The sequence below is a fragment of the Tachyglossus aculeatus genome, chromosome 18, assembly GCF_015852505.1.
Source record: "Tachyglossus aculeatus isolate mTacAcu1 chromosome 18, mTacAcu1.pri, whole genome shotgun sequence".
Lineage (NCBI taxonomy): Eukaryota > Metazoa > Chordata > Mammalia > Monotremata > Tachyglossidae > Tachyglossus > Tachyglossus aculeatus.
In genome coordinates, this window is record NC_052083.1 from 20,992,125 (window position 1) to 21,018,990 (window position 26,866).

Consider the following 26,866-nt stretch of genomic DNA (forward strand, 5'->3'; position numbering starts at 1 on the left):
AGTAAGCGCTTAACAAATGCCATCATTATTTTCATTTCATATGTCCAAAACTGAACTCCTTATCGTCTCTCCCAAACCCTGCCCTCTCCCTGACTTTCCCATCACTGTAGACAGCACTTCCATTCTTCCCATCTCACAAGCTCGCAACCTTGGTGCCATCCTCGACCACGCTCTCTCGTTCACCCCACACATCCAATCTGTCACCAAAACCTGTCGGTCTCACCTCCGCAACCTCATCAAGATCGACCCTTTCTTCTCCATCCAAACCGCTACCTTGCTGGTTCAATCTCTCATCCTATCCCGACTGGATTACTGCATCAGCCTCCTCTCTGATCTCCCACCCACCTGTCTCTCCCCTCTTCAGTCTATACTTCACTCTGATGCCCAGATTATCTTTGTACAGAAATGCTCTGGACATGTTAGTCCCCTTCTCAAAAATCTCCAGTGGCTGCCTGTCAACCTACGAATCAAGCAGAAACTCCTTATTCTCGGCTTCAAGGCTCTCGATCACCTCGCCCCCTTTTATCTCACCTCTCTTTTCTCCGTCTACAGCCCAGCCCGTGCCCTCCACTCCTGTGCCACTAACTTCCTCACTGTAACTCGTTCTTGCCTGTCCCGCCGTCGATCCCCGGCCCACGTCTTTCCCTTGGCCTGGAATGTCCTCCCTCCACACATCCACCAAGCTAAGCTCTCTTCCTCCCTTCAAAGACCTACTGAGAGCTCACCTCCTCCAGGAGGCCTTCACAGACTGAGCCCTCTTTTTCCTCTCCTCCTCCCCAACCTCCCCTCCCTACCTCCTTCCCCTCCCCACAGCCCTTGTATATATATTTGTACAGATTTATTATTCTATTCATTTAGTAAATGATGTGCATATAGCTTTAAGTCGATTTTTTATGACGATTTTGACACCTAACTACCTGTCTTGTTTTGCTGTCTGTCTCCCCCTTCTAGACTGTGAGCCTGTTGTAGTGTAGGGACCTTCTCTATATGTTGCCGACTTATACTTACTAAACGCTTAGTACAGTGCTCTGCATACAGTAAGCGCTCAATAAATATGAATGAATGAATGAAAGAGTGACACTTCCTCTGTCTCAGCTCTGATTGATTCTTGCAGGTCATAGCCAACCATTGGCCAGTTTAGAGTCATTGCAGCTTACCCGCTCCCCATAGATCCTGGGGCAATGATGCAGTGAGATGCAGCTCACATTTAGTGGTGAAAATCCTAGCCTTCTGAGGTGTGTGTTTGGATTAAGAGAGTCTTTATCATCTTAAACTGACATTCAATGCTGGAGGAATTAGGTCAAAGAAGTGAAGAATGAGATACCCCTTTAAAGAATGTATCAGGAACAAGAGATGGGTATGAAATGCTTGCCAAATGATAGACTTAGGTGAGATAGAATGAAGAATATTCTGACAGCGGGGATTTTAATATGTTCAAATGCATTAATAAGGGCAATGGCGGGATTGCCTCTTTACAGGGAAGACAAATCCTCTTCTGCCTGGAAAGATTTATTTTTTATTTGTCTCAAATCAAAGGGATCTTCTAGGTAATACAGTAAGTCCCTTTTAGCACTAGGATCCAGGGGACTCAGTTCCTCCTACTGCCTAAATTATATACTGGGAGGTGGGCCACAAACAAGAAGATTAAACTTTTTCAGCCCATTGTTGGGTAGGGATTGTCTCTTCTGCCGAATTGTTCTTTCCAAGCGCGTAGTACAGTGCTCTGCACACAGTAAGCACTCAATAAATATGATCGATGGAATGATTTAATTTGCTTTTTCTTGCTCTGTCACGTTGTTGATTCTCTGTCCCTAAATATGCAGAACTGAAAATGCAAAAAACAAAACAAAACCCAAAACCCTGGAAAACACTATTCTCCTCCCTTTTACTACAAAATTATGTAGTAATAATAATAATGGTATTTGTTAAGCGCTTACTGTGTGCCAAGCACTGTTCTAAGTGCTGAGCACTGTTCTAGTATGCTCATGAATGATAATTTCACTATTTGGGAATCGGACTGGTGCCTTGATGTAGTTTTTGCTTACTGAATGAGTTTGGTTTTACTTAAGGGCATTTCTTTGTCTACAGGGGAGGTTCATCCAGACCCATCAGAAAGCTTCTTACTAGTTACTACAACTAGTAGTACAACTATTATTTATTTAGTTAGTACAGTTAGATTGTCCAATCAAAAGCATTGGAGTGACTTTTTGGGGGATTTTTAGATTGTGGAATAATATTGGTAAACTGAAGCTGTTGATCGGGGTCACTGTGCAACCTATATTGCTAGCTCCTTCAAGGAGTTGCTGCAGTTAATTCTCCTTTGCTAGGGAGGAGAAACTGGCTCTACCATTTTGGTTAGTAAAGGAAATAAGTTGAAACTGGGATCAGGTAGGATTCTGAATGTACCTGTGGTCCTTTCAGGTGTTGTATTGGTTTCCTTATTTTGAACCCAGGTTTGCAACCCAGGCAGACTCTATATCTTGGGGAAATTGCATTGGCAAGTCTCATTGCTTAGAAGAAATATAGTGCTGGGTCTTTCTATTATCTGACCCAAACGGTAATATGCACCAATCAAATGGAAGTGGGACACACTCATTTTGGCATTTCAGAAGCTGTGAGGAGAAAGAGAACTCGATATAAAGAAGATGATTCACTGAAAATATTTTGAAAGAAGACACCAAATTCCTCTTCATGCTCTACCCAAAGCCTGCTGCAGAAATGGGAAGAGGAAATCACTCCTCAGTGACTGCGTTTCATCTCTTAGGATTTTCTAAACTTTCTGAACTGCAGTTTCTATTATTTATGTTATTCTTAATAATTTACTTGGTAATCCTAATGGGAAATGTCCTCATTATTCTGGTCACCACAGTGGATCACATTCTTCAAACAAAAATGTATCTTTTTATAAGGAATTTGTCCTTTCTAGAAATTTATTTTAATACCATCACAATTCCTACAACCCTTGTCATTCTCTCGACTGAGAATAAGAATATTTCCTTTGCTGGGTGCTTTGCCCAAAGGTTCTTCTTTCTTGTCTTTGGGGCTGGTGAATGTTTTCTGTTGGGTGCCATATCTTATAACAACTATCTAGCTGTCTGTAACCCACTGCACTACCCCATATTATGAACCGACGTATGTTTATCTACCAGGCCGGTGGTTCCTGGTACTTAGGACTGATAGTAGCAATAATACAAACTATATGGATATTTAATTTTCCCTTCTGTGGACCTAATGGTATCGATCATTAATTCTGTGACACCCCTCCAGTGTTAGAGCTGGTGTGTGCAAATACTTATCTGTTTGAGCTCTATGCACTGATGGGTACCATTTTGGTCATTATGGTCCCATTTCTCTCATTCTGTTCTCCAATGTCCACATCGTTTCTGCCTTCCTGAAGATGTCTTCTGCTGAAGGAAGGAAGTCTTTTTCTACTCGCTCCCCCATCTCACTGTGGTCACTCTGTTCTACAATCCTGCTATTGTAACTTATTTGTGGCCCAAAATTGGCTAGTCAGAGAAAAGCAAGAAACTGTTGATGCTCTCGTATATTCTCCTGACTCCCTGTGGAACCCCATGATCTACAGCCTATGGAACAGTGAGGTGAAAGAGGCCTTGAGGAGAATATTGTGCCAGAAGACTCGTCTTAGAGACTAAATGTTGACTCTACTTCTTTGTCAATTTTAATTCTTTGGTTAACAGCTTCATATTGATTGAACACTAAAAATATACATGGCATTAAGATTCTTAAAACAAACTCCCTTTCATAAACAATGAAGGAACATTTTTGTCTTTCCTTTAGGTGTATTTATTTGTTAATATAGTTGAAAATAATCTTGTAGATAATTACTTATTATGTCCATGATTGTACAGTCATTGGTGATTAAGCTTTGTTGAGAAAAACAGTAATTTTTAAATATCATTTAACAAATAATACAACTAATAGTAACAGTTGCATTTGTTAAGCACTTACTATGTGCCAAACACTATTTTAAGCACTGGGATAGAGACTAGGTAATCAGGACAGACAAAAAGGGCCAAAAATACTTCCACTAGGCTAACAAAAATGATTTTTATTTGTTCCATTGCAATATTCATGACAGAAAAAAACCAACAGCATCCACGGCATTTATTGAGCACTTACTGTGTGCAGAGGCCTGTAAAGAGGAGGATTCCCCAGAATGTCTTGAATTGTTCTTGGGATGGTAAGAGGCAATTCAAGGGAGCATATGGATTACCCTTGCAACATTATATCATCTTATTATTGAAAATGCTTAAGGACAATTCCTGTTCTGAATTTTGAAAATGCTTAGGGATAATACCTGTTCTGAATGATTGCATCCAATTTCATTGAGCTTTCTGCATTTGTGATGGAACCAGACTAGATCACTGATTCTTTGTAGGGTCCTGGGCCAGGTCCAAGTGGTCAATGGGTCCAGGCAGGCCTATTTAGGCTGTGGTTCTGTGGGCTTGGGAATTCATATTGGATCAGGTGGCTCAGCATCAACCCTTCTGTTCCTCAACAGATTCATCCATTTTCCCGTGAACCCATGACCCATGACCCATGATACCACTTTCCCCCCACTCTAGTTGTGAAGAGTAGAATTAATCAGGCCTGGTGTTGGAGAGATCAGCCTTGGTGTGTTTAGGTTTTTAAGGTCTCTATTCTATCCAACGTTTTTGCTGGGGTGGATTAAGACAGGGAAAGAGCAGTCAGGAGACACCACTAAAAATAATGCCTCAGCAGTTCTAGGGTCAAAGGGGAGGAGGAGGAGGTGCTTTCACCTCCTACCCCTTTAAAAATGACTTTGTTGTAGATAGAAGACAACAGACCCAAATATCCCGGCAACCTGGTGGAGGTTGAGCTATGATGTTTGACTACAACAGAGCCAGTGATCACAAAACATAGTCTCTTCAATGGAGAAATGGGACCTTGGAAAGGAAACAGTGGGATATGATAGACAAAAGATGGTGCATGATCTTCCCCTTGAAAAGACAACCCAAAAGGTGACTCCTACCTCACCTGGCTATTCTCTTACTTCACTCTAGCCTGCACATTTCACTCCTCTAATCATCATCATCATCATCAATCGTATTTATTGAGCGCTTACTATGTGCAGAGCACTGTACTAAGCGCTTGGGAAGTACAAATTGGCAACATATAGAGACAGTCCCTACCCAACAGTGGGCTCACAGTCTAAAAGGGGGAGACAGAGACCAAACATACTAACAAAATAAAATAAATAGAATAGATATGTACAAATAAATTAAATAAATAAATAGAGTAAAAAAATATGTACAAACATATATACATATATACAGGTGCTGTGGGGAAGGGAGGGAGGTAAGATGGGGGGATGGAGAGGGGGACGAGGGGGAGAGGAAGGAAGGGGCTCAGTCTGGGAAGGCCTCCTGGAGGAGGTGAGCTCTCAGCAGGGCCTTGAAGGGAGGAAGAGAGCTAGCTTGGCGGATGGGCAGAGGGAGGGCATTCCAGGCCCGGGGGATGACGTGGGCCGGGGGTCGATGGCGGGACAGGCGAGAGCGAGGTACGGTGAGGAGATCAGCGGTGGAGGAGCGGAGGGTGCGGACTGGGCTGTAGAAGGAGAGAAGGGAGGTGAGGTAGGAGGGGGCGAGGTGATGGAGAGCCTTGAAGCCCAGGGTGAGGAGTTTCTGCCATGTTTCAGTTAGGGCGAGGAGGAGTAGAGAGCTGGAAAGGAATAGGTCCAGGATGAAAGGGATCTTACTTAAAACGGAGCGGGGGTTCCAGAGCCCACACTTGGCAGTAGCTACCGAGGGAGAGGAGGGAGGGGGAAGGGTGCGAGGGGTGGGGAGGGTTTGGATTGGGATGAGTTGGCGGGGGCCTAGGCGGGGAGAGTGGGAAAAGGGGTGGCGATGGGAAAGGAGAACTGGGATGGGGTGGGGGCGGGGAGAAGGGGAGGGATGAAACTGGGAAGGAGGAGCGGAGGACTGGCGCTGGTACAGAGTGATCCTTCGTAGGAGGTGAGGGGGAGTGGTCTTGGTGGGGGAGAGGGAGGGAAAAAGCTGGGTGGGAGAGGGGAAGGGGAAGGTGAGGAATGGGAATGGCAGTTGGGAGCAAGAGAATTGAAAGTTCATGGTGAGGTCAGCAGGGCGAGTAACAGTACAGCAGGAGGTTAACAATTGAGATGCAGAAGCGATAAAACAGTAGCAATGATATAAATAGGCGATGGAATCACAGGGGGTAGTTAAACGATTAACATATTACGGCAATAATAAAATTGGCCGATAATGATGTCATAAAGAGCAGATACAAACTATTATGTGCTGGAGTAGGGTGGACCTGTTAAGGGGGTCAGGGAGCAGAGATACCCGGGGGGAGAAGTGAACAGCCAACTAGCATGGGAAGGCTGAGTAGGTGCGAATGAGTTTGTCGTTAATGTAACTTGGTGATAGCAAGGGCCTTTTTCCCCGGGTTGGGGGGGTGAGTCAGTCAGGACCGGACCGGTAAGGGGGGGATGGGGGACACTTTAAGGAAGGTCGCTTAAATGGGGGGTGGAAGCAGGGGGCGTCTATTGGGGCGCTCTGAGGAGGGGAGCCTTCCGGGAGCAGCGGGGGCCACGCGGTGTGATGGCGGGCGGGCCTCTCGGGAACGGAGTCCCGGGCGTCTATGGAGGCACGCTGAGGAGAGGATCCTTCCGGGAGCAGCAAGACCACGCGGTGATCCCCACGATCCACTCATTTAAGGAGACGGGGAGAAATGGGAAGAGCTGCGAGGGCGTCCTCTGCTGGCCGAGTTCGCGAGCTGCAGGAAAATCCCCCACCCCAGCGAATCCCCAAGCACCTGTTGCTTTGGGGGAACGGGAGGATCTTTTAGTGCCTCCTCTGCTGGCCAAACTTGCTAACTTCATTGGAATCCCCACCCTCAGCTGCTCCCCAAGCACAGGTTGATTTGGAGGGTTCGGGAGAACCAGAGAGGGGGCCCTCTGCTTACCGAGTCTAAGACCTGCAGGGGAATTCCCTGTCCTAGCCAATCCCCGCATTACACTAATTTGGGGGCGACAGGGTTAACTGCGAGGGCGCCATCTGCTGGCCGGACCCGCGAGCTGAAGAGAAATCCCTTGCTCCAACCCTTCCGTGCCCCACGAAATGAGGTGTTGGCCGGGAGGTGATGTGAGGGCGCCCTCTGTTGTCCGAACCGAGGAGCTGCCGGACGGTCCCTGGCTCCAGCAGATCCCTATGCTCCACTCTGTTGAGGAGAGGGGGGAAAAGGTAAGAGCTGCGAGGGCGTCCTCTGCTGGCCGAGTTCGCGAGCTGCACGGGAATCCTCGACCCCAGCCAATTCCCAAGCACCAGTTGATTGGGGGGAACGGGAGAAGCTGGGAGGGCGCCTTCCGCTGGCCCACACAGAGCACTGCAGGTCGGTCCAGGGCCCCAGCCAATCCCCGCACTCCACTGAATGGCGTGTGGGCCGTGAGGACCTGCGAGGGCGCCCTCTGCTGGTCGAGCCCAGGAGCTGCAGGAATGTCCCCAGCTCCAGCCTATCCCCACGATCCACTCATTAAAGGAGAGGGGGGAAACGGGAAGAGATGAGAGGGCGTCCTCTGCTGGCCAAACTCGCGAGCTGCTGGAGAGTCCCAACCCTAACCACTCCCCAGGCACTAGTAGATTGGGTGGAACGGGAGGCGCTGCGAGGGCGCCCCCTGCTGGCCGACCTGGCGAGCTGCAGGAGTATCCCCTACCCCAGCAAATCCCCAAGGACCAGTTGATTTGGAGGGAACGTGAGAAGCTGAGAGAACGTCCTCTGCTGATCGATTCTACGAGCTGCAAGGGAATACCCGCTCCAAGCCAACCCCCGAACTACACAATTATGTTGGCGGCGGGATTAACTGCGAGGACGCCATCTGCTGGACGGGCCCGCGAGCTGCAGAGAAATCCCTTGCCCCAACCAATCCGCGCCCCACTGAATTGGGAGTGGGCTGTGAAGTGATGAGTGGGCCCCCTCTGTTGTCCGCGCCCAGGAGCTGCAGGACGGTCCCCGGCTCCAGAGGATCCCTACTCTCCACTCATTAAGGAGGGGTAGGGGGGAACAGGAACAGTTGCGAGGTCATCCTCGGCTGAACGAGCTCGCGAGCTTCAGGAGAATCCCAGACCCCAGCCAATTCACAAGCCCCAGTTGATTCCGAGGAACGGAAGGAGCGGCGAGGGAGCCCTCTACTGGCCCACACAGAGCACTGCAGGTCGGGCCACGGCCCCAGCCAATCCCCGCACTCCACTGTATGGCGTGTGCGCCGTGAGGCGCCTCGAGGGTGCCCTCTGCTGGCCGAGCCCAGGAGCTGCAGGAATTTCCGCGGCTCCAACCGATCCCCACGCTCCACTCATTTAAGGAGGCGGGGGGGGGGGACCGGGAATAGTTGCGAGGGTATCCTCTGCCGAATGAGCTCACAAGCTTAAGGAGACTCCCAGGCCCCAGCCAATACACAAGCCCCAGTTTATTGGGGGAAAGGGAGGAACTGCGAGGGCGACCCTTGCTGGCCGACCTCACAAGCTGCAGGGGTATCCCCCACCCCAGCTAATCCCAAAGCACCTGTAATGCCAATGCCAACCTAATGCCAACCTACTCACTGTGCCTAGAGCTTGTTTATCTTGCTGCCAACCTCTTGCCCACTTCCTGCCTCTGCTCTGGAATACCCTCCCTTTTCAGATCTGAGAGACAATTACTCTCTCCCCCTTCAAAGCGTTACTGAAGGCATATCTCCTCCAAGAGACCTTCCCTGACTAAGCCCTCATTTCCTCTTTTCCCACTCTCTTTTGTGTCACTCTGATTTACTCCCTTTATTCACCATCCACCCCCCAGCCCCAGAGCACTTATGTATTTGTTATTTGTTAAGCACTTATTATGTGCCAGGTACTCTACTAAGTGCTGAACTGGATACAAGCAAATTGAGTTGGACAGAGTCCCTGTCCCAACTGGGACTCATATTCTTAATCTCCATTTTACATATGAGGTAACTGAGGCACAGAAAAGTTAAGTGATTCACTCAAGGCCACACAGCAGTCAAGTGTCAGAGCTGGGATTAGAACCCATGACCTTCTGACTCCCAGGCTCATGCTTTACCCACTATACCCTGCTGCTTTCTTTATGTACATAGCTGTAACTTATTCATTTCTATTTATATCTGTCTCTCCTCTAGACTGTGAGCTCATTGTGGGCAGGGAATGAGTCAGTGTTTCTACTCTCCCATGCACTTAATACTGTGCCCTGCACACAGTAAGTGCTCAATAAATGCACTTGATTGATTAATTTATTTAGAATCGTCTGGGGAAAGTAAGCCTCAAGGAGAACACAGTTATGACCTTGGAGAGCTTTATTATTTCTCTTGGGAACACCACGGCTATCAACTGAGGGATTCCAGGAAAGAAAGTTCCAAGCAACTGCTAAAGAATAATCTGATCTTTGTTGGACATTGCCTGGATCCTGTGACACTGAATGGAGGACATAATGGTCACCCCTTGTTGCTACCAACAATTTGTTCTCCAGCAAAATAATAATAATAATAGCATTTTCTAAGTGCTTGCTGTATTCCAAGCACTGAGGGAAGATATAGCATAATTAGGTCACACACATAGCTGCCCCAGATGAGGCTCATAATCTAAGAAATGTGGAAGAGTACATATTGAATCCATATTTTTCAGATGAGAAAATTGAGGCAAAGAAAAGTCAAATGTTTTGCCTAAGTCTTATACAGCAGTAGCAGAGATGGAATGAGAACCCAGGTCTTCTGACTTCCAGGCCCATACTCTTTCCGTTAGACCATGCTGATTCTGTAAATATTTAAGAAATATAGATAAATCCATAAATGTAATTGTATGTATACATGAATGCTGAGCGTAGGAATAAAATGGATATGTGCTAAGGCTGTGTATTAAGCAGACAGAACTGGGGTGTTATGAACTAATTATGAATACTTCTTTGAGGAATTTGAATTTTAGTGGGCTTTGAGTATGGGGAGATCTAAACTCAGGTGGTGGGGAGGGTATTCCAGTCTGGGAAATAGCATGAATGAGGAGTAGGAGAAAGGAAATCAAGGGTGAGAGACAGAAGATGAGCTCTGAAGGAACGAAGACTAAGTTGGGGATGAATAGGTGAAGGGAATCAATTTGGAAAGATTAGGACAAGAGCCTCGAATAAAATATTAAGTTGAAAGCTGCGTCCTCAAAAACTGTAAACGTTTTCATTCTTTGCCACAGGAAATATATTAGGGTGTGTGAGTGTGTGGCATAGTGTCAGGTAGAGATTGTGAGTTCATTATTTAGCCCTAACTCTATATGTGCATTTATTCATGATTAATTCCATATAGTCTATGGAGACTGTCAATAAAACCGCATAAACATGTTTTTGCACTATTAACAGGTTTCTCTTTATCCCCAAATAAAAACATTTCTTTTGGAATGGCTCTTGTAATCACATACAAGCAATTTTGATCAAAATGTCTGCCTAAAGCCTACAGTGGGGATCAGAGGAGGATGCTGAATGAAGCATTAAGAAAGGGGAACTAAATAGATGTGGAGAGAATAGTGAACCTGATCTAGAGTTGAAAGTCATTTGTTGCTTTTCCTTTCTTGGTAATTAGCAGAGACTCTTTGAAGTTTTAATTGATCACCAGACTACAATTAGTGGCCACATCGTGTCTTAAGATCCAAATGGCTCTCTTGACAGCAATTTTATGATAACTCTTCCTCTCCTATTTTTCCTTCCTAAAGCCTCCCTTCACAATCACCCCACCCCTGCCCAGCACTGCCAATTGCTTGTTGTATGACCTTGGGCAAATCACATAACTTCTCTGCACCTCAGTTTCCTCAACTGTAAAATGAGGATACCTGTTCTCCCTCCTACCTAGGTTTATGAGCCACATTCGGGACAGGTACTATGTTTTTTTTAATTAACTTTTACGTTCCCCAGTCCTTGGGACAGTGTTTGACACATAGTATATGCTTATCCCTCTATCAGGGCCATACCTGAAGAGTGTCCAGTACTCTTCCAGTCTTGGCTACGGGAGGAAGAGTCAGGCAGAGGCATATTCATTCCATTCCTAGCTTGGGAAGTGGCTAGCGAGTGGACGGCAATCTGGTACAAGTCAAACCTCACCCATGCTAGGCAGCAGGGGTATGGAAGAGAGTCAAGGATGTAGACTCAAGTGTACTTTGCAGAAGGAGGCAATGGTAAACCACTTCTGTATTTTTACCAAGTAAACTGTGTGGATACACATCCAGAACAATTGCAGATGGAGAGCAGGGCATTCTGGGAGAGATGTGTCCGTAGTGTTGCTATGGGTCAGAAACGACTCGATGGCATAATAATAATTATAATAATAATAATAATAATAATAATAACATTTATTAAGTGCTTATATGTGCAAAACACTGTTCTAAGCGCTGGGGAGGCTCCAAGATGATCAGGTCCCACGGGAGGCTCACAGGCTTAATCCCCATTTTACAGATGAGGTAACTGAGGCACAGAGAAGTGAAGTGACTTGCCCAAAGTCACACAGCTGACAGTTGGCGGAGCCGGGATTGGAACCTCTGACTTCAAAGCCCATGCTCTTTCCATTGAGCCACGCTGCTTCTCTAATGCTTAAGAAAAATCATAAAAAGGGGAATGCATCCTTTACCTCTATGGCATTCATCCAATCCCTTAGTAGAGTATTCCACACACAGGGGGTGCTCAGTAAATTGTTTTGATGGACAACTGGGTGTGGCCTGATAAATTGAAGACCAAAGCTTTTCATCAATGATTGACCTTTCCTAAGGCCTATGGTGGTTAGCTATCTGGAAACACAGACAAAATACACTCACTAAGAAGGAATTTTAGGCCCAATCTACTTCCTCAGAGCATGTTTTACATCTTTGTTCCTCAGGCTGAATATCTGGGGTTCAGCATGGGGATTGCAATAGTGTAGAACACAGTGGCCCCTTTGTCTGTATCCATGGTCTTACTGGCATGGGGTCGGCAGTAGATGAAGAGAATTGTGCCATGAAAGATGGTGATGGTGGTGAAGTGAGAGGCACAGGTGGAGAAAGCTCGAGCCTGCTCCCAGCAGAATGGATTCTAAGGACAGTGATGAGGATGAACCCATAAGAGATAAGAATGACAAAAATGGTACTGATATTATTAAAGCTGGCCACCATGAGCAGTAATAGCTTGTTTAGGCTTACTTCAGAGCATGACAATGATAGGAGGCGGGGGTAGGGTAGGTCACAGAAAAAGTGGTTCACGTTTTTAGAATTGAAGGAAGATACCTTAAGGGCTAAGCATGTGTGAATAGTAGAACACATCATGCCACAGAGATATGACCCAGCCACCAGCTGGATACAGCGGTTTGGGGATATGGTGACCATGCATAGCAATGGGAAACAAAGAGTCACAAAACCAATGCGAGCAAGATAACCTCAGTGACCACACAAGTGCAGAACAAGTAAAACTGTACCAAACATCCTGGATAGGTAATGGCGTGGTCCTGCATTAAAATCTTGGTCAACGTCTTGGGCACGATAGTGGTGGAATAGCAGAGCTCCACAAAGGACAGATGACTGAGGAAAAAGCACATGGGTGTATGAAGTTAGGAGCTGATCTTGATCAGAACAATTATCCTCAGATTCCACACCACGTGATACCATATATGATTAAGAATACCAGGAAGAGGAAGAGCTGCAGTTCAGGGTGATCCGAGAATCCTAGGAGAATGAATTCAGACACCATAGAGCAATTTTCCTACTCCATTTCCCTGGTGCACTTGAAAGTGGGTGAAACTAGTCATTGATTCATTCTTCAGGGATGGCTGACCCAATAATTGCTTCTAATCCCAACTCTGGTTGGGAGAAGGTTGGTTCTAATCCCAACTCTGCTACTTGTCTGCTGTGTGACCTTGGGCAAATCACTAAACTTATCTGTGCCTCAGTTAACTCATCTGTAAAATGGGGATAAATAGTGTGAGCCCCACGTGGGACAACCTGATTACCTTGTATCTAACCCAGCACTTGGAACAGTGCTTGGCACATAGTAACTGCTTAACAAATACCATCATTATCATTATCATTATTATTATTATTGTTATAATTGAGGCATAAAATAATAATTATGGGATTTGTTAAGTGCTTACTATGTGCCAGGAACTTTATAAACAATGAGGTGGGTACAGGTAAATCGGGTTGGTCACAGTCCCTGTCCCATGTGAGACTCGCAGTCTCAATCCCCATTTTCCAGATGAGGAAATTAGGCACAGAGAAGTGAAGTGACTTGCCCAAGGTCATATAGCAGACAAGTGGCTGAGCCGAGATTAGAACCCATGACCTTCTGGCTCCCAGGCCTCTGCTCTATCCACTATGCCATGCTGCTTCCTATCATCAAAATACGATTTCAGGGTTTTTGATGCCCTGAGTTGAAGCAAGAAATCCATGGTTTTGAAGGCACCTGAAACTAACAGAAAAGAAAACTAAAGGAGGCAAAGTTTCAAGGAAGAATGTTCTTCCACCCTTTCCCAGTAAATAGACATTTGTTCCCTGAACAGATGAGGAAATTAAACCCAACAATACAGAAGATTACAGGATGTTTCAACCAAACCAAAACAGAGATAGGAGGTAAATATTTCAGGAAACCTGCCTTCTGAGAAATCTCATCAAATGCATATTTTCCTCAATCCTGAGTATTTTTCCAGGGACTTGATCCCACAGGGAAAAATCTCTTAAGGATTTATTCTAATGACTAAATGTTTTGAAAGTCCCTTCTACTTTCAACTTCACCGGTAGAATTAGTAGGCAGAATGCAAGGTGCTTTTCAGAGACCCATTTAAAATGGAGAGGACAATATGCAACCCTGGGCAAGTCACTTAACTTCTGCATGCCTCTCTCACCTCAACTGGAAAATGGGGATTAAATCCTCCTTCCAATTTAGACTGTGAGCCCCATGGGGTCAAGGTCTGTTTCAAGGTCTGTTTCCAACGTGATAAACTTGTATTTACTCCGGCACATATGCCTGATACACAGTAAGCACTTAACAAATGCCATAAAAAAGCATTCAGGCCTACTGGAAATGCTGTGAGGTGACACTAATTTGGAACATACGTTTGGTCAGTCATTAATTCTCTTTAACATTTGTCTTTGAGGTACTGTAGTTCAACCATGGACTCTGAATAAAACAGTTCAGAAGAAAAATGGTACCTGACTCCTTCGTCAATATGGAGGCTTTCTTTTCAATCATCAGATTTTTTTAATGGTATTTATTAAGCACTTACTGTGTGCCCGGCTTAGGAGTGTTGGGGTAAATCACGCTGCCATGTTAGTACAATCACTCATCCTATCCTGACTGGATTAATGCATCAGCCTCTTTTCGGACCTCCCAACCTCCTGCCTCTCCCCTCTCCACTGCCCGGATTAGCTTTCTACAGAAACGTTCAGGGCATGTCACTCCCCTCCTCAAAGATCTCTGGTGGCTGCCTATCAACTTCCGTATTAAACAAAAACTCCTCACTATTGGCTTCAGAGCTCTCCATCACCTTGCCCCTTCTTACCTCACCTCCCTTCTCTCATTCTACATGTCAGCCCCCACACTCTACTCCTCTGGTGCTAAGCTTTTCACTGCGCCTTGATCTCACCTGTCTCACCTCCGGCCCCTGGCCCACATCATACCTGTGGCCTGGAACGCCCTCCATCCTCAAATCCACCAAACAATCACTCTTCCCGCCTTCTAAGCCCTACTGAATGTGTACCTCCTCCAAAAGACCTTCCCAGACTAAGCCCCCTTTTCCTCAGTTCTCCCTCCCTTTTGTGTCACCTCGACTCACTCCCTTTGGTCTTCCCCCCTCTCCCTGCCCCACATCACTTACGTATATATATATATATGTGTGTGTGTGTGTGTGTGTGTGTGTGTGTGTGTGTGTGTGTATGTATGTATATATATGTATGTATGTATATACATACAAATATATATATTTATATTACATAATATATTTAAATATTTTATTTAAATATATTTATATATTTGTATTGATTTTTATTTTATATTCTATTTATTTATATTGTTGCCTGTTGAGTTGTTTTGATGTTTGTCTCTTCCTCCACACCCCCACACCCCCAGACTGTGAGCCTGTTGTTTGCAGGAATTGTCTTTATTGCTGTATTGAACTTTCCAAGCGCTTAATGCAGTACTGTACACACAGTAAGGGCTCAATAAATTTGATTGAACGAATAGAAGCCAGTCAGGTTGGACACAGTCCATTTCTCACGCGGGATTCACAGTTTAAACCCCCATTTTACAGATGAGGTAACTGAGGCACACAGACGTTAAGTGACTTGTCCAAGGTCACAAGTGGACACATGGTGGGTCCAGATTAGAACCCAGCTCCTTCCGACTCCCAGGCTCTTGCTCTATCCACCAGACCTCACGGCTTCTCCATGAAGACAATGCCATCTACATACCCACTTCACTTTATCGCCCCACTACCAGGAGGAAGAAGGAGCCAGGGTGAGTTCAGGCACAAGAAGGAGGAGAAACCCAGTGGTCCCAGTTCAAAGAATCCACTCTATCTACCAGGAGACAAGAATTAAAGGATTGTCTTATCCTGGAAAAGTCACATACATTCTCATGACTTGAAACATAAAAATCTGAATAGGTTCTACCTGTCAGGGGAGAGGAAAGCATTCAGTCAGTTCTCTGAATACTGCTCTTCTGGAAAATGTATATGGTTTCGTGTTTCACTTTGGGACCCTAGAGACTGGATCTTGGAAATAACAAACATTATTGATCACAGTGGGAACACCCCAGAGCAGAAAAAGACAGCTCTCCTGTGGTCTTTTGCCAAATTCAGTTTAATGCACTGACTTGAGGATCTACCACAGATTGCACAATTAGCACTAGGCTTCACTGCACCTCATTCTCAGCAGCATAATGACATTTTACATTCTTTCCCAGAGTCCTGGATCCACCTAATCTTACCGAAATGACTAAAAGCCATCACTACAAGCACTAAAAAAAGTTTCCCATTATTTTGTTAGTCGCCTTGAACTGCCTTCAAAGATGGGCTGACAATGAAGCTAAAGTTAATATTGAAACTATTGAAGTGGTTCTGATGCTTGCCTTCTAAGTGACCAAGAGAAAGTCAATGAACTTCTCTGTGCCTCAGTTTCCTGAACTACAAACTACAAAATGGGAATTCAATACCTGTTCTCTCCACTCCTTAATAATGGCAATTATGGTACTTGCTAAGTGCTTACTATGTGCAAAGCACTGTTTTAAGCGCTGGAGTAATTACAAGGTAGTCGGTTGGACACAGTCCACATCCCACATAGAGTTCACACTCTTAATCCCCATTTTACAAATAAGGGAACTGAGGTCCAGGGAAATCAAGTGATTTGCCCAAGGCCCACAGCAGACATGAGGCAGAGCTAGGATTAGAACCCATGAACTTCTGACTCTCAGGTCCATCCTCTATCCACTAGGCCATGCTGTTATGGTAAGTCCCATGTGGTACAGGAACTGTGGCTCATCTTGTACCTATTCTAGGCCTCAAAACAGTGCTTGGCTGTTCGGTATAAAAAAATAAGTTTTAGTAATTATCGTGGCAGTGTTTTTTCTCCAAGAGATGCCTTGCCATTTTCCTTTTTTTGATGGCATTTGTTAAGCACTTACTATTTTCCAGGGACTGTGTTAAGTGCTGGAGTAGGTACAAGGTAATTGTGTTGGACAGAGTCCCTGTCCCACACAGGGCTAACAGTCTTAATTCCCATATTCCGGATGAGGTTGTTAAGTGATATACAGCAGACTAGTGGCACAGCTGAGATTAGAACCCAGGCCCTCTGACTCCCAGGCCCATGCTCTTTAAATTAGGCCATGCTGCCTGTTCAGGGGAGAAGGAGACCAGCATGGTTCTTACTTTTGCATATTTCTATATGATTTTCAGCCTAATTCTTTCTGTCCTTTCCGTCAATTCTTCTTCCTCTCTCTACTACCCTTTCTCTTCAGTCTACTTCTTGTGAAAGCCCTAGGCAGCATGAGTTTGCTCAAACTTGCCCTCCCTCTGTTAGTACAGCAATGACTGGTTCTGCACTCTGCCACTTCAGAGAGTGGTGACTGTTGGCATTCAATCCTGAAAGGGATAATTTAGCACATTCTCAGGATACAGACAGCCTTCCTCTCTTCCCTTTCTCTTCTTCCTTGATCAAGTTGTTTTACTTTCAGTCCGTTCTCCAAGTTTTCTGAGGAGCTCCCATTTGGATCTTGGCCAGACTTCTTTTCTCCCTTATTCACACAATATTGTGGGTGGAGGAGTGGTCTTAAATCTGCTCTGTATTCAGGTTATTTCAGCTAAAGCCCTCCAATATTAGGAATCAGCATTGTCTGGGTAGGGACCGTCTCTATATGTTGCCAATTTGTACTTCCCAAGCGCTTTGTACAGTGCTCTGCACACAGTAAGCGCTCAATAAATATGATTGAGTGAGTTAATTAATTAATTAATTAATTAATTAATTCTGGAGTAAATAGAAGCTAATCAATTTGGACAAAGTCCAGGTCCAACACAGGGCTCGCAGTCTTAATTCCCATTTTACAGATGAGGTGACTGAGGCACAGAGCAGTTGAAGTGACTGGCCCAAGGTCGCATGATAGATAAGGCGTGTGTGCTTGCAAGTAAACCATGCTACTGCTTAAAGGCTTTATTTGCTCTGTCCTTCCTACTTTTTACCATTTTTCTCTGGATCCTCTCCAGCTTCTCCATGTCCTATTTAAAGATCGGTGACCAAGACAAAATACTTGCAGGTTTCACCAATGCAGAGTATTGAAAAAAGATGAATTTTAAGCTTTTGTATTCCCTGCTTCCAATTTAGCCTGGGAAATGTTTCTTAATATGAGCTAGCAGCATGACCTAATGGATAGAGCACTGATCGAGGAGTTTAAAGACCTTGGGTTCTAATCCTGGCTCCACCATATGTCTACTGTCTGACCTTTGGCAAGGCACTTCAGTTCTCTGGGTCTCAGTTACCTCATGTTTAAAATGGGGATTAATTCTGTGAGCCTTATGTGGCATAGGGACTGTGTCCATCCTAACTACCTTGTATTTAGCCCAGTGCTTATAACAGTGCTTGCCACATATGAACTGCTTTACAAGTACCATAATTATTATTAACATTATTATTATTATTAAATGTGTTCATCCACTACATTATGCCATGTAATATGTATATCTGGGCAATGAATAATATTTCTTGGGAAACAAAATTAGGACAGAAAATCAAAAGAAAGTAAACAAGTTATCAATTTAAAAAAATTCCCCGAAAGTTTCTTGGACCAAATCAGAGGTTTAGTCTGGGTGTTATTTGAGTATAATTACCAGATTAGTTAATATTCCAATGATTGACTCAGTACACACAGAAGATGGCAAATATATTTGAATCAACAAGTCCTTTAGATTTGTATCAAGCCACTCTTTGAACTCTTTGCATCCACTGTCTCACATTGCATAAAGGCGACTGAACTAGATATAATTGTAAGTGTATTCTCTTAAGTATAAGATCATTTAGGCATGGTAAGAGTCTTAGCCCATGCAAATACTCCAAGTCTGTTTTATGACAGTATGCAGAAAATTCATTTTGAGAGGCTTTATTCCTTATGAGTAATATTGCTCTAATTCATCCCTTTTTATGAATGTCATATAACATTCATTTATACTAGAAATATAAATACCCTTTCAAATCAATCAAATGGCATTTATTAAATACTTACTCCTTGGCACCCCTCTCAGGGTCATTAATTCATTCATTCAATCGTATTAATTGAGCGTTTACTGTATGCAGAGCACTGTACTAAGCGCTTGGGAAGTACAAGTTGGCAACATCTGGTCACATCTGGAGAGTTTCCAGAACTCAACCAGTCACGACTACAGGAGGGAGAGTCAAGCAGAAACACACCCATTCCATTCCTGCTTTACATCTCTGCCCCTGCTCTCTCTCCCTCCCTTCAGGATCGTGTCTCCTCCTGCCTTGAAGACATCTCCATCTGGATGTATGCCCGCCATCTAAAACTCAGTATGTCCAAGATTGAACTCCTTATCTTCCCTCCCAAACCTTGCCCTCTCCCTGATTTTCCCATCACTGTTGACAGCACTACCATCCTTCCCATCTCACAAGCCCGCAACCTTGGTGTCACCCTCAACTCCTCTCTCTCGTTCACCCCTCACATCCAATCCATCGTAAAAACCTGCTGGTCTCACCTCCGCAACATCGGCAAGATCCGATGCACTGCAAATTCACCTCCTAGTCATAGGTCAGGAAATGAAAGCTCAGTGTCTTCCTAATGCTATTATCATAGCATGGTGGATAGAGCACAGGCCTGGGAGGCAGAAGGTCATGGGTTCTAATCCCCACTCCACCACTTGTCTGTTGGGTGACCTTAGGCAAGTCACTTCACTTCTCTGTGCCTCAGTTCCCTCATCTTTAAAATGAGGACTGAGACAGCCCCACTTGGGACAGGAACTGCGTCCATAATGATTTGCTTTAAACCACTCCAGTGCTTAGTACAGTGTCTGACACATAGTAAGTACTTAAAAATACCACTATTATTATTATGATTATTGTCATCGTTATTATTATTGTATTTGTTAAGCTCTGTTCTAAGTCCTGGGGTAGATACAAGTCAATCAGGTTGGAAACAGTTCCTGTCCCACATAGGGCTCACAGTATAAACTGGAAGGATGAGGATTTAATCCCCACTTTAATCCCAATTTTACACTTGAGGAAACTGAGACACAGAGAAGTTAAGTGACTTGCCCAAAGTCACACAGCTGGCAGAACCAGAATTAGAACCTAGGTCCTCTGACTCCTGGGCCCGGGCTCTTTCCATTATGCCATACTGCAAGGGCAAGGAGAATGTTCACTTGCGATTTTATTTATTTATATTAATGTCTGTCTCCTCCTTTAGACTGTAAGCTCATTGTGGACGGGAAATGTGACTGCACAAGTGTCTGGTACAGTGTTCTGCACACAGTAACTGCACAATAAATACAATCAACTGACTGACTACCTGACTTGGGCCAAACATAGATTGCAGGCTGAAGCCTAGTGTGTGATGAGGGCAGGTAAATACAAAGGGAGATCTCAAGCTGAGCCTTAGAGCCAGTCATCTGGAGATTTGCATTTTACAGAAGGAAATGGGTAGCCATTGGTGGTTTTTTGAAATGGAGAGAGTTGTGAGTGGAACAGCATTTTAGGAGTTGATGCGGGCTACAGAGTGAATTTTAACCTAGTGTGCAAAGAATTTAGAAGAAGGGAGGTCATCGAAGAGGCTGATAGAGTAATCTAACTGGAGATGACAAGATATTGAACCAAGGAGGTGGTTATTTGGTTGGAAAGTATAGGTTGAATCTGAGCTGTATCAAGTAGAATGTACTTGCGAGATTTAGTGTGTAGAAATTAACTATTTATCATCATATTGATTCCGGAAATATGTGGTTTGTGGTGTGAAGATGTTAATTCTCAATGTCTCTAAGTGGGTTATAGGAGAGCAAAGTTCCTGACATCCCATTTAAAAAATCTGACCTTTTACTAGGCAGCCTGTAAAATGTCCTAAATTCAACGAGATCCTAACAACTAATATAAAACTGAGACCACGATGTCTTGATGGATATTTTAATGCTGCTCTTCTGTGTCATACATAATTTATCCCTACTAATCAAATATTTGTCTATTAATAATTTATTATCGACTCTTAATGGTACTTCAATGAGTATATTTAAAACCATTATACTACACATATATTCTTACTTCCTTTACTTACATTTCATATATTCAACTATTCCAACTGTATCTAATGGGTAGTTATATCTGATTAGATAACTGTATCTAATCTAGAGAAGCAGCGTGGCTCAGTGGAAAGAGGTCGGGCTTTGGAGTCACAGGTCATGAGTTCAAATCCCGGCTCTGCCACTTGTCAGTTGTGGGACTTTGGGCAAGTCACTTAACTTCTTTGTGCCTCAGTTGCCTCATCTGTAAACTGGGGATTAAGACTGTGAGCCCCCTGTGGGACAACCTGATCACTTTGTAACCTCTCCAGCGCTTAGAACAGTGCTTTGCACATAGTAAGTGCTTAATAAATGTCATTATTATTATTAATGGGCAAAAGAGGATGATGGAAGTGGGCTTACATTCCACTGAAAGATAACTTTAAAGAATATTTATGTTCCTTATATTTGGGGTGACATTTCAATAATTATGGATATTGTTTATTAGATTTGGTGGGGCATGGATAAATCTTGGATTGGTAGAAACACTTAAATGAAAGAAAGGCAAATTGGGGGAAATGTATTGGAGTCTTAAAATATTTAGTGATATGGTTGCATAAGACCATAATTTTGGCAACAGTTGATATTATTATTGCTCTATTCCCTTGCAGTATTTTTTTCAGTTACTGCTGAGACTTAATCCTTTGAGTATCAGAATATACTCAAGTGATTAAGTCTCAACAGTACTGAGGATAGTTAATGTACTGGAATCAAAAGGCCCTTTGCAGTAGTGAAAACACCAGCTACACTTTTTCGGCTTGGAGGTAAAGATGCTTACTGCAAAGTCATCATAAACATTTTTCCAAATACTGAAGAATAAAGAAGGTAATCATCTTAGGGTAAGCATACCATTCTTTTTATATCTTTATGAAAACAATCTAGTTTAATTCATCTCTTTTGTGAATAAATGTTAATGCTAATTTTTTCTCACTCTTCTTCTTAGTTAACATTTCAAACTGACAGGAAACGTATCTGTATTGAAATATTCATCTGTCAAATTTTATCTCCTTATAACCTTACCCTCTTTTGACGCTCTTACAGAGTTATGGCTAAAATGCAGTCTTCATATTATTAATTCAATTCTGGGCTGTTATGAATCTGGGAACTCAATTTTTCAATCACAGTGCAACATCACTGCAGAAGGGACTTCATAATTTGGATTTGCTTTTAACTCTGCTATCTTCGCTTGGATTGAAAGAGAGTGTGGTTTGATGATGTATAAGTCCCACTAGAATGTAGTTCACATGAACAATAACACAGACTCGTTGTGATTACATGCTTTATACTAAGTCTTCTCACAATTTTGGCACTTAGGTTTGGACATTTTTCTCACTTTTAAGCCTGCCAGATTTGGAAGCACAGAGTGGGCTTTACAGACATGGAGAGCATGAGGAGAGCAGAGAAGCAGCATGTCCTGAGAAGCAGCGGGGGCCAGTAGAAAGAACCTGGGCCTAGGAGTCAGAGAACCTTAGTTCTAATCCCAACTCCACTACCTCTCTGCTGAGTGACCTTGAGTAAGTCATTTAACTTTCCCTGTGCCTCAGTCCATTCATTTGAAAAATGGAGATTCACTATCTGTTCTCCCTCCTACTTAGACTTCAAACCTCATGTGGGACCTGTTGCCGAATTGTAGTCTCCAAGTGCTTAGTACAGTGCTCTGCAAACAGTAAGTGCTCAGTAAATATGATCAAATGAAATACAATTGAATGTATCTACCCAGGGTATCTTACATCAACCTGGCACATAGTAAGCACTTAACAAATACCACAGTTTTTATTATTATCATAATCATTAGTATGAGAGAGTAATGATAATAATAATAACAATGAGAGGAGATCTGCATGCATTTTGTAGTGTTTGGAAAATTGGCCAGGGACCATACAAGTATGCTTCCTCCATTAGATAAGCAACTCCTCCATCCCAAACCTTGCTTTATTGGGAAAACAGACAAGAGGGAAAAGGGAAGGAGTGAAGGGAGAGAACTGTATTTATTTTTCTTTCAAAAATTACCTCTGGAAAGACATATCATTAAGCTCTGCCTTGAAGATAAAAATAATTTTTCTCATTCCAAAAGGTTGTCAAGTGTAATGTTGGGGAAATGGCTTGAAAAAAAAAGAAAGCTGGCTTTCAGACAGCATTGGTTTCAGAAGGTTATCATGCTTTTCTAGTCTATTATGTTTTAATCTGCTTTTTCCTAGTACCAATTTGATGTACCTAGCTTTTGGTCAGAAATAAATTGTAGTGTAAAGTAAGGAACTATTACCATTCAATTAGGATTTCCACATAAAGCCAATTCTTACTGCAGCTTTCATGTGAGAGAATTTATAATGAAGTATTTGTGAAATTGAGCCAAATCCCTCTTCCAAGGTGAGGAGGATGAACTTGAGTGGAGACAGGAGAGCAAGATGTTCTAGCCTCAAAGGGTCAACCAAGGCATTTTGTTTTAACATCATTTGTGAGGCTATTTTAGTCACACTGAGTCGTATTGATAATATTAGTATATGGAAAATAATTCATTTCCTCAACTTCTTAAGGAACTAAGTATGTATAATTGTTTGGAAAATTAAAAATATATGTAAAGGAAGTTGTCCACTGGGATTATTTGCCTGAGATTCTAATTTTTTTCGGGGGTGTATTTGTTAAGTGATTACTATATGTCAAGCATTGTTCTAAGTGCTGGAGTAGTTACAAGTTAATCAGGATGGATACAGTCTCTGACCCATCTGGGTCAAACAGTCAAAGTAGGAAGGAAAACAGGTTTTGAATCTCCATTTTGCAGTTGAGGAAATTGAGGCACAGAGAAGTTAAGTGACTTACCCAAAGTCACAAAGTGAGCAAGTAACAGAGCCGGGATTAGAACCCAGGTCATCTGGCTTCCAGGCCCATGCTTTATCCACTAGGACTTGCTACTTTCCTTCATAAAAAGATAATGCTCTTGACCTAGCATAGATCATTATGTAGAAATGATTATTATGTCAATCAGCTGGGGAGTTTTATTCCCTCTGATTACATAGGCAAACATGAGACCCAGGAAATCTGTCATTCTATTAAGCTCTTTAGAAAGGGAATAATAATAATAATAATATCATTTTGTTAAGCACTTACTATTTGTCAAGGCACTGTACTAAGATCTGGGTGGATACAAATGAATCAGGTTGGACACATTTTCTATCCCACATGGGGCTCACAGTCTTCATACTCATTTAAAGATGAGGTAACTGAGGCACAGAGAATTAAAGTGATTTGCCCAAGGTCACACAGCAGACAAGTGGTGGACCTGGCATTGGATCCCATGACCTTCTAACTCCCAGACCCATGCTCTATTCACTACACCAGGCTGTGGGCAGGGAATTTCTCTACAAACTCTGTTATTTGTACAGTCTCAAGCGCTTAGTACAGTACTCAGCAATAATATTAATAATGGCATTTATTAAGCACTTACTACGTGCAAAACACTGTTCTAAGCACTGGCACTGTTCTAAGCACTGATCAATAAGCACTCAATAAATATGATTGATTGATTTATTCAGAGCCCCCGGCCTTCTGATTTTCAATCAAGTACAATATAAACTTTAGGTCTTAACCTCAGAATAATTAGAATTATTATGATAGAAGTGTGAAGTATGACATATATAAGGAGGCATGTTTTGAAAGTATGCTTGAGGTTAACCAGCTCTGAGAACTGAGCTCTTCTACACATAGTGGATGGTAAACATTCAGACGTATGGCTTCAGAAAGTTTTATAGGTAGAAAATATTAGCAGGTTCAAGAGGGTTTGTATACATGAAAGGATGAATGATCTATAATGGGCTATAAAGAGAAAATCAGGTCTGGAAAGGGTAAATGTTGGTGCATCTCTTAACATTGAGATGTTTCAATAAGGGCAAGCAGCAATCAATGCATCATATATTGAGCATTTACTCCATGCAGCACTAAGCACTAAGTACTAAGCAATTGGGAGAATATAATGAAACAGAGTTGGTAAGCACATTATTTGCCCACAAGGAGCTTACTGTATGGAGGAGAAGACAGGCATTAACATAATAAATAAGTAAATAATCACACAGTTCCCATTGCTACAACTGGAGACTATTCTCATCTACCTCACTGCCAATGTCTTACCCACATCCTACCTCTGGCGATCATTCTCTCACTTTCAAAGCCTTATTGAAGGCACATCTCCTCCATGAGGCCTTCCTTAACTAGGCCCTCATTTCCTTTCCTTCCACACCCTTCCAAATCACCATTGCACTGGGATTTTCACCCTATACTAACCGCATCAGTCCCACAGCACTTATTTACATATCCATAATTTATTTATTTATATTATTGTATTAATTGACCCCTCTCTCAGGGTCGCAACTGGACAGATTCCAGTACTCTACCTGTCTTGACTATGGGAGAGAGAGTCAAGCAGAAGCATATCCATTCCATTCCTATCTTGGCCAGTGGCTAGCTAGTGGAAGGCAATCTGCTACAAGTCAAAACTCAACTGTACTTGGCAGCAGCTATATGGGAGATAGTCGCGGGTGGAGACTAAAGTTGGCTGCGTGGAAGGAGGCAATATCAAACCACTTCTGTATTTTTACCAAGAACTCTCTGTGGATCCACGACCAGAAAAATTCCATATGGAGGTGGGGCGTTCTGATGTGTACTTGGCGTCGCTATGGGTTGGAGACGACTTGACAGCATAAGACAAGACAATATTAATGGACCATGTCTAATGCTTCTCCATGTATTTTTTCTTATTGCTCAGTTCACGGCTTTGCGAAGTAGGTGCTTAATAAGGACTACTATTGAGTCACTTCAAACTTAGAAAGATGAATAGGGAGAAGAGGGGAGAAATGGATCAGGATGGTGGGCATAAGAGAGTGAGAAATAATAAAATGATAAGGAGAGGAAGGGGTAGATCTGAAAAACTGTGGAGGAAAAACCAAGAGGATTTTAAGATGAACTGCATGTGAGAGTCATGAATCAGAAGAGTCATAAATGACTTTATTGTCAGGGAGAATGGCAGGAAAATAAAGATATGAAAATTAATCCCACAGTCCCCAAATATGAATTATTTTGGAGCTCCTTAACCCACATTCCTGATTACAGCCAATAAAGGAAATAAACAGCCATTGAGTACTGCAAGGACCTCTCTAATCTACACACACAAATATACACAGACACACATATATACAGGACAGGCTTCAGACTGTAAGATACATTACTATTCAGGGTACATCATCACGGGGGTGATAGTTGCTTTTGAGATGGGGTGATCTGTCTAAACTCTGGAGATTTTTATCATTCTGGATTTCTTTTCAGAACTTTTGAAGAACTGCAATTTTGATATCTGAATTAGTGATATATTTCTAGAAGTGCCTGTATAGGCACCATTTCAATTATTATGCTTCCTATCCTGATTATACTTCTGTCCTACACTCGCATTCTCTACACTATTCTGAAAATGTCTTCGACAGCTGGAAGACAATAAGCCTTCTCTGCTTGTGCTTCTCATGTGACTTCTGTGACCCTCACCTACGGTTCAGCTAAGCTCACCTACTTGCAACCAAAGGCCAGTTACACTGCAGAGATCAAGGAATTGCTCTCTCTGACATATGCTCTGCTTACACCCCTGCTAAACCCTTTCATCTACAGTTTGAGAAGCAGTGAGATGAAAGGTGCACTGAAGAAAATATTGAGAAGAAAACTATGTTCCCCCAAACTGTAGACATTTTCATGATTTGCCATAGAAAATGCCTTTTTGCAGAATATGGGGGTCTACAGTGAGATGGAGATGGAGAGTTCAGTTGGCATTGTTTAGCCTTAAATGTGAATAGGTAAACATGTGATTAATTCCACTTTGTATATTAAAATTTACAACAAAGCTTTATAGGAACATTTTGGGGTAATTTTGCTTGGTTTATTTTTACATTCCAATAGATGGAGGTGATAAAGACTGTTTAACCTTCCTGAATGAGGAACTATGATCAAGTAGTTGGAGTAGGAGGGAAAGGATAGTGAACTTGATTTAGAGATTAAAGCTGTCTGAAGCTTTTCCTTTCTTGGCAATCAGCGGAT

At 43.1% G+C, this 26,866-nt stretch overlaps 2 pseudogenes; one reads left to right on the top strand and one right to left on the bottom strand.

Annotated features, from left to right (window-relative positions):
- The first annotated feature begins 1,335 nt into the window (after positions 1-1,335).
- On the top strand, positions 1,336-26,516 carry LOC119940032 (annotated as a pseudogene).
- On the bottom strand, positions 11,828-12,753 carry LOC119940364 (annotated as a pseudogene).
- Positions 26,517-26,866: the final 350 nt, after the last annotated feature.